The 14356-nt window shown below is 42.6% G+C and overlaps 1 long non-coding RNA gene and 1 other non-coding gene across 3 annotated transcripts; both read right to left on the bottom strand.

Annotated features, from left to right (window-relative positions):
- Nucleotides 1-623: 623 nt before the first annotated feature.
- Nucleotides 624-13850, bottom strand: LOC132015481 (uncharacterized). Of its 2 annotated transcripts, XR_009403704.1 has the most exons (4): nt 13706-13850; nt 13128-13365; nt 1170-1470; nt 624-794 (listed from the first exon to the last, which is right to left on the bottom strand). It is a non-coding gene; the product is annotated as an uncharacterized LOC132015481 (long non-coding RNA). The 2 variants fall into 2 exon arrangements; XR_009403703.1 differs by lacking the exon at nt 13706-13850 and having other exon boundaries at nt 13128-13423.
- On the bottom strand, nt 5634-5767 carry LOC132009512 (small nucleolar RNA SNORA70). The gene has a single exon (XR_009401980.1). It is a non-coding gene; the product is annotated as a small nucleolar RNA SNORA70 (small nucleolar RNA).
- Nucleotides 13851-14356: the final 506 nt, after the last annotated feature.

The raw sequence follows: 14356 nt of genomic DNA on the forward strand, positions 1-14356 counted from the left end.
AATTTGCAGAACTAGGAGGCTGAACTTTGGATCTTACATTAAAGTAGGCAGAGTTTCATAGACAAAGGGTATGGGGAAGAGGTGGGACTGGGAGAAAGCTCTGTGAAGGGGCAGGTGAGCTGAGTTCTGTCTAGACATCTTTGTGTTAGCATATGGGACCCAGCCCCTGTAAATATGTCCATCTTTATAGTTTACATTTTCCTTCTGTTCTAGAGAGCCGGGGAGTGTCTATCCATATTTGCTTCATAAAGTCTCTTTGGAGAGATTTTTACAGGGATGGGGATTTGCCTTCTCTATGGCAGGAGGTCAGAGTGAGCCCAGAGGTTAGAGAACATGGTGGCAGTTATGGTGACTCTCCAACCCCACAACCCCCCAACCCTGCCCCCCAACTGCTGTGTCCTCCCCTGTGGCTGGGGGGAGAGAGAAGGATAAGCTAGCTGGGAAGACTGATTTAGTCCCTTCTCAAGGTCTTCTGTCAAAGGATAAATCTACCTCAGTCCTTTACAACCAAACACACACAAACAAAAAACCAGGCGAAATAAAATTTAAAGTCCTTCGATTCTCCCTCATAGTAGGACTTACTGTCCCCAGGTAAGGCGGAGGCCATCTTGAAGGATGTTTGCCAGGAAGTTACCTGAGGAGTCAGGCTGATGAAGCTCCCAGGGTGCCAGGCGGCCACACATGACGCTTGTTAGTCACATTATTCATGAGGAGGCTCTGAGGATATTGGTGTGGATGACATGCTTCGTGCTGATAAAATCTTGAGTGATTCGGTGAGAACGTTTTAAAAGGCCCTGTAAAAGTTTGTAGACATAAATGCAGCCGGTTTGTTATAGAACCTCAACTGCTAACTACTCCCTTGAGGACACTGAACCAGGAAAGGTTTCAAAGGTTCCCCGCTTGAAAACACCCAAGTGAACATTTAAGTGGTGAAAAGGAAAACAACCAGGAAACACCCTGATGCTGACAGCTGGAAATTTTGGTGATGTGGCTTCCCTGTCCCCAGGCACCCAGAGCACTATCTGTAGAAGATAAGTGAGTCAGAGCCTGCCTGGCCAAATCCTGATTCACAATGCCACCCCCCAACCCCACCCCACAGACCCCAGAAGGAAAGACTCAGAATTTCCCTGAGCGGCCAACCTTAGCCACTCCGCATCCCAGCTGGTCACCTGAGCTTTCTGTGAGGCTCCTTCCCTGCACGTTGTCCTACGGGGCCGGACCATATAGATGGTGGAGCTTCCGAGCCCAGTGTGTGATGCTGTGGCCATTTTTGACTTGTGTTTTGCTTAAAGATGCTTTCTCGGCTGGCATGGAGAACATGGGGAGTGGCTGAAGTTCCACGAGACCAACCCAAATTTTCCTATTTCTCTTCCACCTAGAGAACTTCTAGTTTTGCTCATTTTTGCCAGTGACCTGTTTAATGGAGCTGCATGTGTTGTATAATCAAGAGGCAGGGCAGACAGACTCCACCTAGGGAAAAAAAAAAAAAAAAAGGCACCAAAAAACCCTTTTAAGACCAACCTCCCTGCACGGAAGGGTGCTCCTCTCCCGCTCTCCTCTCCCCCAGGGCTTGGCACACATCGTTAAAGTGTTTGCTGACATCTCCATCTGATTCCCCTGATAGCCTGCTTTGCCCCGGGTCCTTGGCTCCCTTAAACCAAGGTTTACACTTACCCAGAGACAGGTTATAAAATGATGAACTCTTCTTTTTCGTTTTGGGCATTTGCTTGGCATGAGATCACCCAAACCTTGTTTTTCCACAAACACCTAGTGGAATAACTAATTAATTATCCCTCTGAGGTGAGAACAATATAAGGAAGATGTACTTAGATTCAGCAGATAATCAAATAGCTGAATTTAATTTAATTCTGCCCAGAATTCTTTTCATACAGCAATTAAGAGTCTAATTCTGGTTTTAGAGCAAAGCCATAAAACAAGTTGTTTCAGCTTTTTATTTTAAGATTTTATTTATTTGACAGAGAGAGAGAGAGAGAGAGAGCGCAAGCAGAGGGAGAGGGAGAAGAAGGTTCCCCACTGAGCAAGGATCCCAATGCGGGACTCAATTCCAGGATCCTGGGATCATGACCTGAACCAAAAGCAGAGGCTTAACCATCTGAGCTACCCAGGTGCCCCTAAACTTTTTTTTTTTTTTTTTAAATACTAAGATATTGCACAACATTTGCGTGGCATGATGTGAGAAGCAAAATGTTGGTCAAACTTTGGGCAGACTAAGGCTCACCATTTGCAAGAAAATCAAATGTTTTAGCATTGGTTTGCCATGGTAGAGTGCAGCCATCACTCTGATAGGGAGCCAGTAGAACACGTTCTGGAAAATGCTAATTGATGACCTCAAGCCCCACTCTCATAAAATGGCATCTAGTTGTCAGGTGCCCTGTTTATGGTTCCCAGTCGGCTTAAAGTTGAGTCACCCAGCCGGAGTAATTGAGTGCGGGTTGGATGGCCAAGCCAAGGAGATTGCCACCACCCAGGCCCAGCCCCAGCCCTGCCTCAGGCCAGGACTGGCCCCTTCCCCACCTAAGCCAGCCACTGACTGTTTCCAGGGAGGGACCTATAGAGCACTCTGCCAAGGAGTCCCTATTAGAACTACACCCTCCCTAGGACTAGGCTAGCCACTGCTGCTGGGCCTTGCCTTGAGGCTCCAAGGGCACAATTAATTGCAACAGCTGCAGCTTAATGTGTCCCTAAGCCCTTTGTTGATCTTGATGGCAATGACATCAAGGAAAAAAATAATAATATCGATATATCTAAAAGGTCAAGGATGTTTCTTCTGAGGTTCTGCTGGGTGTGGTTTCTACCCAGTCAATCTGGGTTCCTATGAAAACCGTGCTGGTTAATTCTCAAACGTTAACAATGATAGCTGATGGGGACATGATTGTTTCTTGGGAATTATTGTGTTTCTGGGCATTTATTTACTTGACCTTTCTAGAATTAAGCTTGTAATTTCTATTACTCATCATGTTAAATACAAGTTACCAGCATTGAATTTAATATAGTAGTACATGGGAGAGTTTCTAAGAGGTGTGTTCCTTTCTGAGATTTGCTTTAATTAATCAAATAATTCTGTGTATTTTTGAAGGCGTGTTCATTTACTGCAGAGTTTAGGTTTTGAGATGCCTAAAATAGCTGATCCATATGTCAAAAGTCTGAGAAACAGAAAAATTTCTCCTGAAGCCTCAGAGGAGACATCAAATGCATTCTGACTGCAAAGCAAGTCTGCAAATGGAAGGCAGAGGACTTTGAAGAGAGAATGGAATAACTGGAAATAACAAAAGCAAATGTGGGAGGATTCTGAAGGACCTGAAACATGAAATACTACTACTTACTGCCCAAGCTGTCGTCAATGAGGAGAAAGGTAGTGTAAGAAAGATCTCTTCCAAATGGAAACAAAATATCAGAGAGAAACAGTAAACATACCAAATAAAGACATTAAATTTTAACATGGTGGAAATGTTTCACGCCATCCATTGTATGTTGGAGACTAGCCAGCTGCCCACTAAACCCACCCTCTTATTCCTGAACACATAGCTAGACGACATTTCCCCAACTACCTTACAATTAGCCGTGACCATGTGACTGAGCTCTGGTCAGCGGAATGAGAGCCCAAAGTGATGTTCACCCCCCAAGTCTTGGCCCATCCTATGCAATCCCCCATGCTCTTTGCCTCTTCCCTCACCTGCTAGACAATTGCTGAGGACCCTATGGGGTCTTTCAGGCTCAAGGGTATGACGGAGCTGCTGGATGAAAGGGAACAATCCCTGTCAACCCAAGTTAGATGACCACGTACACAAGAAATAAACCTCCATGGATTAAGCCACTGAGCTCTGGGGCTTATTAGGTCAGCCCCGCTAACATTCACAAGAGTCATTTCTTCCGATTGCTGAGTTCAAGATCCACGCAAAGCAAAGTCAATAGGCGACATATATATCCTAGGGCACATTTCTGTTACCATCACAGGGACAAGATTACTTCATCTATTAGGTTTAGTTGGGGACAATTTTAAGTTATTGTTGCAAAGCTTTGGTTATTGGACTCTTCAACACTGTAGACTATGAAGAACAAGATTCTTCATGGTGTTTAGGATAAATGAATTAACAAACTAATAAACAAAACAAACAAACTGCGTAAATGTGTAGCTATTTTATTAATAACAGTTAAACATACCAGTTACAGTTATAATTTTTTAAAAATCACAAGGGAACTTTTTATCTAATCACATGGAAGATGGAAACATTAAATCTTATTGTAGTCCATCTTCCCTCAAACTTCTGTCCTTTCTTCTGTGGGAATTCTTTCTAATCCCATGATGCAAAACACCTATAATCTCTGTGTTGATGATGCTCAGATTTGTTTCTCCAGCCCAGACTATTCTCCTCAAGATTTGAACCATATATGGTTCCTGGATTGTTAGCACTTGGATGCCAAACATAACAGGCGTTCAAATGAATGAATCATTGAGCTGCAAAAACCAATAAAAGTTACCTCTACTGGACACTGTTGGTTATCTTCTCAGCATCAATTCCCTTCCACCCATTTGCCTTCGAAAGAGAACCCAAATTTGGTTCACGTGTCTATACTTTCCCACGCAGTAATGTCCCCGGGGAAAGCTGACTCTACTCTCAACTCCAGGGGTGGTCTGGGCAAAGGGTAATGTAATCAGTTCGGGAATGGGCATGTGCCAATGAGATGTGAAGAGTTGTCTGCTGGGAAGCTTCTGGAAGAAGTTTCCTTACTCTTCAGAGAGAAGGACAAGAGAAGAAAAGGAAGGAAAAAAAGTCACAAGAAAAAGCAGATACAGCGTAGAGCCCTGAGATCAAGTTCATATATTCTTAGACCACACTAACTGGGTTTGAATCTACCACTTACTAATTATGTAATAGTCAACAAATTACAGAGCTTTTCAGTGCCTCTGTTTTCTCATCTGCAAAAGCAGTTTTGAGAAGAAAAAAATGAGATAATGTATGTAAAATGCTGGCACATAGTAAGCACCATATTTACTCTTCTTTTATTACTATTATTTTGTTCTGGAGATTTTTTGCTGGAACCATCTCGCTATGTGCCTGAGGAATCAACTAACTCCAGGAATGCAAAGAGAATTTCAAGTAAATTTCTTCAAAATTCACCGAAGCAAAGAAATGGAAAAATCCTGGGTCTTCAGCCACATGGTTGAATTTTTTTTTTTTTTTTTTTTGACAGGAAGTTGGATTTATTGGTGGGCATGAATATGACGGGAAGGGGTAGTGCTAAGGTTCTCATGAGTGCAGAGCCCTCCATTTGTCCAAGGGACCACGGTTAGGGATGTATTTGACCCCACAACCATCTGGGATAAGCCGCTTTTCAGCCACCACGTCTTCAAATCCATCCGCATTGAACTTAGTAAAGCCCCACTTCTTGGAGATGTGGATCTTCTGGCGGCCAGGGAACTTGAACTTGGCCCTGCGTAGGGCCTCAATCACATGCTCCTTGTTCTGCAGCTTGGTACGGATGGACATGATGACTTGGCCAATGTGGACCCTGGGAACTGTGCCCTGGGGCTTTCCAAAGGCACCCTGCATACCTGTCTGCGGCCTAAATTGGAGATAGCCATGAGGTCAGACCCCAGCATCCACCAAAAGGGCTGTCTCCAAGGTCCCTTAGGACAACCCATACAATCAACAGGCTGCATACACTACCGAGGAGGCTACTGTTTGCAGCCATGGCACACTGGGCCCCCACAGACAAAGAGCACAGTCGGCTTAATTGGCTGCAGACACATGGTTGAATTTTGTAACTAATCAACCCTCTACTCTGCTGGCATACTGTTATACGGAATAATAAACTCCCTTACTGTTCAAGCCTTATTGTTCAGATAGGTTTCCTTATTTATATCCAAAGCCATCCAACTTGACCCATCAACTAGTACGGGCCTTTCAGAACTTTTCAAAATCATGGAATCCTTTTTTTTTTTTTTTTTAATTTAATAACATGAGTAATAAAATTGACTTTCCTTATTAAAACATGCAAGCATTTCAGATAAAGTTTAAAGTCCTTTCTAATTCTGCACCTTTGGACTCTAACCCACCTTCTCCCCAGCTCCCCAGAGGTGACCACAATCATCCTTTTGGCACATGTTGTTTCATAATTTTTAAAATTTATTTATATAAAGACTTCTGTATCCAAAGAAAATACGTAGTAGTGTATACATGTGTTAACATCAATGATTATATATTGTACACACCTGTCTGCAAGTTGATATTTTTAGTCAATGTATATTTTAAAGAGTGAACTATGTTATTCTATAGTTTGACCTCCTTTCTTTGTAACTGTTACAGAATATTTCAAAGTGTTAATATTCGCCAATCACCAGTTGATGGGCTTCTAGATTTCTTTAGAATTTTCAAATTCTTTAGAATTTGAATTTAGAATTCTAGATTTGTTTTAGTTTATGTTTGTAACCATAGACAATGCTACAATATGTGTCTGTTTGTCTTAGCTACATTCTCAGGTGCACAAAAACTCACGAAGCCACTAGTTTTTAGTGATTTGTTACTTTTGTCAAAACAGACTATGCTCTTTAATCCTTGAATTCTTTTTTGCCTGATATTGTCCTTTTCCCCTTGAATTCTGTTTTGTCTGATATTAAGAATACTATAGATTCTTTTTGTTAGCATTTGCTTAGTAAATGTTTTTCCATCCCTGTATTTCAACTTTTCTGTGCCATCTTGCTTTATATTTCTTATCAAAAACATGATTGTGGAGTTTTAAATATCTGACTATGCCTGATTTTCAATGAAGTTGTGTATTTTTTTTTTCCCAATATATATTCTACCAACAAACATATGGCCTTGGTGTTAGAGGAATAAAAATAGCAGATGCTCAGTTTACCTGGAAACTAGAAGTTGTATCAACTGTGAAATTGGTATGTATTTACATTTTTAATGTGGACCTTATCAAGTATCAAAAGTTATAACAATATATGCATGTATTTAAAATGGTGCTAGAATATATTTTATCCTTTTGTGTAGGAAGAGTTCCAAAGCACATGGATTATTCATGAAGCTATCTGGAGAGTAATAGTGAGATGACAACCTTGGTGGTTGTGCTAAGTTTTTCTCTTGTTTTGCAAAGATTTTATGCAAGAGTCCCACATGGGGCTCCCTGCTCAGCGGGGAGCCTGCTTCTCCCTCTCCCTCTGCCTGCCTCCCCCCACTGCTTGTGCGCGCTCTCTTTCTCTCTGTCAAATAAATAAATAAAATCTTAAAAAATAAAAATAAAAAATAAATAAATAAAAATAAAGTAAACCCCGAGTGTCATCAACTGTTAGTGAAATGAAACCATTCATGAAGTCAAACTGTTAACTTACCAAAAGGTAAAAAAATGTCAGCCATCACTTTCCTTATACTTTGGTACACTTTGTCACACACGTGCTACTAAAAGGTGAACATAAAAGTGCCATTTGACAACACAGGAAAGAATGGAACCCGAGTTCAGGAGTAACAACATCTCACAAATTTGAACCAGGAAGAGATTTCAGCAATTTCACAAAGCCCTCAGGGCCTCGCCTCGACTTGAAAAAAATTCCCAGGAACCCACAGCTTTTATGGAACAGTTAGGGAACTCTTTATCGGTTTTAATTTTTCAAACTATCTTTAGTCAGGTTCCTGTGTCTCATTCAGTGACTCTGGGGGCCACCTGGGGAGATAAGGGATGGGAGAAGAACAAGTGTGGCTTTGGCAGGCTCTCACTTCAACACAAACAACCCCACCCTTCATCTGTTTTATATAAAGTTTCATTCAAAAAAATGATTCTGTTACCGAAAAAGGAGACGATCTGGTCTAACATTTCTATTTTCAGTAAAACGAATCCTAAGTCCTCTGCAGAGTTATAAAATGGGTTCTCTTTCAAACAGCTTCAGAAAACTGTGCCAGAGATGCCCATTACTTGGTGGGAAATTCCTTAGTGTTTCCGGCCTGGTCCCTTTAGCTCACCTTTCAAGGGTCAGGCATCTTTTTCATAATATCCATCCTGTATTTTCAGAATATTATTATTTCATCCTGTATTATTCAGCTACTCCTCTGTTTTCCCTGCTTCAGGCCAAATTGATCCTACTTCTTTTCATTCCTTTCTACAGGTCTCACTTCCCAACTTTTCAGTCATCTCTGTAGGGTCCTCTCCTCTCTGAAAGATCTCCAAATTCCACATATTCTTCTCTGATTACTGAAGCAACAAAGATACACAGTAAAAAGGAAAAACCATCCTTTTGCTACTTAGTTTCTTTGGGCTTTAACTGGGTTCTTCCTTCACCTTTCAAGATCACCTTAGTGATGGGGATGGATTAAAGATGGCGGCAAATTCTCTGCCACTCTTCCCATTGAGGTGTGATTAATCTCCCCTCCTCTTAAATCTGGGTGGGCCTGTGACCAGCCAGTGGTCAAAACAGAATGGCAGAAATAATGCTATGCCAGTTTGGGGCTAACCTTCAACAGGACTGGCAACTTCCATCCTGACTTTTTAGATCACTTGCTCTGGCAGAAACTGGCCACCATAGAGAAAAAAAATAAATCAGGCTGCCCTGAGATCACCATGCTGTAAGGAAGCCCAAGCTGTCAGGGGGCAAGGTCGCACAAATAGTGATGCTGTATTTCCCCCAGCTCAACAACCAGGCCATTCCACAGCATTGCAAGAGATAATAACGAATTGTGTTACGCCATTACATTTTGGGGTGACTTACTATACAATAACATGACCAGAACAAACGGGTTTTTTGGTTTTTGTTTTTTTTTAATCTTTGGGATTTGCTCCCCTCCCCCCCCCCATCTTCCTGGTTGCTGGCACTAAGGACCCCACAACCCAAGGTGATCATCTGAAGGGCTCCATGACATAATTAGCCCTACCTTACCTATCGCCAAGAAGTGATGATTTCCTCTGCTTGCCCTCTAGTTTTCTTGCTTTATGCCTCTTAAATAATCTTTTTTCAAGAACATCACAGTAGGTAATCCCCATCATCGAGAATTCCCCTGTGAATATATATTCTGCACCCACGTTTCCTTAAAACAGTGTTCCTGTTGTTCAATTCATAGCTCATTTACCAGAGCTGTTCAATTTCTATGATATTATAGATGATGTTACAAGATCTAGCACATTCCAAAGTAAAAGAATGGGTTTGTATTACTCGGTACTAATAGGATGTTTAGTTCTATGAGGTAAATCTCTAAGTTAGGGGCTTTCCTGCGTCACAAAAGAGACCACAGCTAGAAAATGATGTTGCCAGTTTAAGACCCGGGTGTTTTCATTATTCCCCTAGGTTAAGGATACCACCAAGAAGAGCAGAGAACTTGAGAGCCTTCTCCAAACTGAGCTCATTTAAACTACATACTTGCAGAGAATCATTTGTTTTTGCAAAGAGGTATAATTGTCTTTCCAATCCTATATGACTTGGACCCAGGGACGCAGTGGCAATGAAGTCATCATTCCCCATTGGCCAGCGGCATTTTGTTGTTGTAATCCAAGAAGAGCAAATCATACCAAACAAATTAACATTTTCAAAGTTCTCGTCCATAAACATTATCTGAGAGTCCGGGTGGGGATAACATATAGAAATGACAATAAAATTTCAAAAAACAAATACTTTGCTCTCTCTCCACCCTTAGTCTTAAGACCAGACTAATTTGTGGGATCAGTTGCTCTGATGGAATAGAACACAAGACCCACAGGTTAACGGATAGGCTCTCACTTCACAGAGAGAGCTGTCCAGATCTGCCAACCTGGATCAGATATACAGCTGAAAAAGAAAGAAAAATGGTGCATAGCGTTAACACTCAGCTACAGTTGGCAGCATCAAAAAGATTTACTGTAAGTACATGTTACAATTTATCATTTGCCTTGTAATTTACTTTTTAACTTATTTTTGCTTTCGCTATTCAGTCCAATATTTCAATCTTTTTCTCTAGGGTTTCCATCTTTGATACAACTTAAAAAGTCAGTCGTTAAGCACAGAGTAATCCCTCTGTCTTTGGCTGCTATAATGAAGTATCATAAACTGAGCGGCTTATAAGCAGCAGAAATTTATTTCTCATGGTCTTGGACACTAGCAAGTCTAAGCTCAAGATGCTGGTAGATTCGGTGTCTGGTGAGGACCCGCTTCCTGGTTCACTGATAATGCCTTTTCACTGTGATTGCACACAGTGGAAGGCGTGAGGGAGCTCTCCTGGGTTTGTTTGTTTCTTCCTTCCTTCCCTTCCTTCCTTCCTTCCTTTTTTTTAAGTAGGCTCCACAAGTTGCACGGAGTCTAACGCGGGCTTGAACTCACAACACAGATCAAGATCTGACCGATTGAGCCACCAAGACACCCTGGTTTCATGGTACTAATCCCATTCGTGAGGGTCCACCCTTATAACTTAATCACCTCCCGAAGGTCCCCACCTCCAAATACTATCACCTTTAGTGCCTTTCTTGCAAACACAATAGTCTTGCACAACCTCTCCCAAGTATCTGTATTAATTTCACGTATTAAAAAGTAGAAAATGGGGGCGCCTGGGTGACTCAGTGGGTTAAGCCTCTGCCTTTGGCTCAGATCATGATCTCTGGGTCCTGGGATCCAGCCCTCATCAGGCTCTCTGCTCAGCGGGGAGCCTGCTTCCCTCTTTCTATGCCTACCTGTGATGTCTCTGTCAAATAAATGAAAAAAACTTAAAAAAAAAAAAAAAGGTAGAAAATGTGCCGAGCAGAGGCACAAGGGTTTCTACACAAAACTCTCTATGTCATTAGAGACTCTGTGTAGTTAAGAGTAGTTTACAATCTTGGGCTTAGAGAATACCAAACTAAAATCTTTGCTAGTCTGCCATGAACAAGGTTTTCACATCCCACTACTTCTTGGCATATCTTTTGTTCTCTGCAGAACATCTCCTTTTGACTTTTATAAAAAGTACAATTCATGTAATTGGTATAAAACTTCTTAAATGTAGAAACCTGTTTTTTCCATGGTCAATTCTGGAGACACCAAAATAAAAAATTTCAATACTCAAAAAAAATTTTTTTGCTTAAAAGCAAGTATCAGTCAATTCCTTCAACTAAGAATACATTAATACATTATAAAAGACACGTTTTTTAAAAAAAAAGTATTTGGAAAGCCTGGAGCCTTGCTCTCCAGGTGCTTCACACCCTACCCTGGGAAATATGGGGGGACAATGAGGAGAGAATGCCCGCCAAACACATGGGATCAAGTCACAGGTTTCAAGGAACGAAACAGGAAAGGAAGGCTTTTTAAGTTTCTATTTCAGCATTTTCCTTTTTTGACGGTTTGCAGCTTTGGAGTTCACATACCCAGAGTTTTATACTTTTTCCTGATAAAGTAGTTTTTTGGACTGTCCATCCCTCAAAACAAAACAAAACAACAATACCACTGTGTTATATCTCAGCACAGTATAAGTCACTTAATGTCCTAAGGTACTGTATGAGGAAGTGCCCAGAGGGTCTATAGGTCGCCCAGGCATCCTTCGGCTTCTGCCCAGGAGCATTGTAGCTCGGATATGCCTGCCTGTCTGTACAAATCACATTCCACGTTTCATTTAATTCTTTTAATAATTGTTGAGGTATCGAAGTCGTCATTTCTCGGTTATAGCGTATAGAAGTGTGATATATGTTATATATATATATATATATATATATATACACACATTATAACATATATACATATATACACGTTATAGCATATAGAAGTGTGATATATGTTAGTGTAAATGCGTACATTATTAGGACAAAACCTGAAAATCTGGATGATATTGCAAGATTACAGTAAGTATTTCAATCAACTCAACTCAGTAAAACCAAGAGACGCTACTCTCTGGTAACACCCACCCAACCCTAAACAAGGTCATGGCCAACAGCAGCATAAACATCTGGCCAATCTCATACCAGAAGCGATGTGGTGAGAACAAAATATTCAGAGTTCCTAAAGACTTTTTTAGTGTTTTCAAACCCAAACACTTGTAGAGGGAAATACAGATTTTAGTTCTAGGTGACAGATCATCCTCATTAACCAGAAATCTTTATAAAATAAAGAATTTGCTACTAAGTCTCCCACCACTTGTCTTCTTAGTAAGAGTGAGAAATAATCAGTCATCTCCTCCCAGAGAGCCACTGGAAACCCCACAGATCGGCCAGCCCCATGACTTCATGAAATCAAGAAATCAAGAATCCATTTAATTTACCAGTGTTATTTTCATAACTAGTTTGAAAACTAGAAGACACAAGGAAAAAACACAGTGCAGACGAGGTTCCAGAAAGCTACTACATATGGTAGGAATCGGTTATACCCTAAGGAGAACACGTAGTCAAAATCTGTCTCTGTGTCTTTGCTCTCAGAAAAGCAGAACCAGAGAGATTCACATACAGTCTGAATTTGACAGAGAAAATCTTTTCTATCCAGAAGAGGGCTGCTGGGACCTCTCACAACGTCTACAGTAAAATCCAGCCTGGCTGGATGCCCTGCCCATCCACATGAGTCAAAAAGTTGGCATTATGGGAAGAACTCTGCCAAGTCAAGTTCATGGTTTTTTGGTTTTTTTTTTTTTTTTAAGTGCGTTCCCCTTTTTCAGGATGAAAATGATCCAAGCTCACAGAAGAAAATTCGGAGAACAACAGCAGAGAGAAGAAAGAAAGAAATCACCTAGGTCCCTTCTCCAACACTACCTAGGAGAAAAGCATTCCCGTGGGTTTCTTCACAGGGTTTCTTCGACGCATTTGGTTGGTTTGGTGCTCGTTTGTTTGTTTTATACATGGCTGTGGTTGGTCAGACTCTTCAGTGTGCCTGTGTCTTTTCTTTTCTTTTCTTTTCTTTTTTTTTTTTGCCCCCCCTTTCCTCCCTCCCCCAGTCAATCCGAGGGGGGTGTCTCCCCGTCCGGGAGCCGGGGCTGCGAGCTTCCCACACGTTGATGTTTCTAATGGCCGAATGAATTCTCCATCCCGGCCGGGCTCCTCCTCCATCCCCCGGGGTCCTCCCCATCCCCGCCGGCTCCTCCCAGAGTCAGCTGGTCCGCGCTTCGAAAAGGCAAAAGCTCATTTTATCATAAAGCAGCCTTGGCTGGTAAAGCAAATCTGCTGTCCCCAAAACTCATAATGCATTTCATTACCTTTGGATTATCGGTGTGGAATTATTCACATCACTGCCCTTAATTATCCACCTCGCTGCGTTCTTCATTAGCATGGAGGGCGGAACCCAGGCCGGCCTGCATTCTCCTCCGAGCCTCAGTCAGTTCTCATTAACGACTCGCCTCGAACAGGGCCTGGGCTCCCGCGGGCCACTGCCGGTTCCTGCTCCTGCCCCAAAGCGCGTCCCTTCTCGGCCCTCTCCGGGTCAGCAGGAAGGTTCTGGGGGAGTGGGGTGGGAGTGGGGAGCAGGGAGGGACGGTCAGGCCTAAATGGCTGCACCAGCCCTTCCCGGGCTTCCCCCCCCCCCCCCGCCGCGCTCCCTCTGGATCCGGCTTCCCCTCCACGGAAGAAAGCAGTCCGGTGGCTGGAGCTTGTGTGCCAGACAATAGCAACCGAGGGCCCTAGAACACTTGTCACCCCTCCACCTCCCTAGCCCGCGGGCCCCTCAGGATCGCCCCTCACAAAAGGCCCCAGTTTGACCCCGATTCAAAGCAGGATTTGAATCCGTTGAAGCCCAGCAAACCAGCCACCACAAACCTGCCACACTCCATTCACTAACCTCTAAGTCAGGCAAGAATACTCTCTTCATCTTTTTCTTTCTTTTCTTATTTTTTTTTTAAATAGGAGCCAAGCAAACTAGTATAATCCCACATGTACCTACAGTATTTTTGAAGGCTTCAAGCAGGACAGAAACACAACCGCCCAAGTCAAATAGGGCCATAACAAGACTCCACCATTATTCAGCACGAGCTCCTGTGAAAAGCTCTTTACTTAGGAAGGACACACCTTCGCAAACCACTTAAAAGGAATTCTTGGAAGACAGGCATTTTTGTTTTCTTAAACGTGAGCCTGTAAACACTATTGCTAAGTGCTGCTTTTTTAAAAGGCTGGCAATATCCTAACTGATTGCTTTGCTTCCCCATCCAGTGCTCAGAAATATGGGTGTCAAAGTCTGCTCTCCTGGGGTTGGGGCCAGTCGCTCAGCCGCGGGGACAGTCAGAGGCTGTTTCCTCCCCGGTCCCAAGGCGAACAGAGGCTCCTTGTCTGCAAGGAGCCAGCCAGGAAGTGCTTGCTACTCTAGTGTAAACGTGGACGGTCACTGAAGAAGGCAGGCCTGCTAGAGCGTGAGCTCTGGTCAGACAGGATGCAGCAATTAGGGCCGGGCCGGCTGCGACAATGACAAATAGGAAATGGTAGGTAAGAGCTGTGG

Source organism: Mustela nigripes, chromosome 1, assembly GCF_022355385.1.
Source record: "Mustela nigripes isolate SB6536 chromosome 1, MUSNIG.SB6536, whole genome shotgun sequence".
Classification (NCBI taxonomy): domain Eukaryota; kingdom Metazoa; phylum Chordata; class Mammalia; order Carnivora; family Mustelidae; genus Mustela; species Mustela nigripes.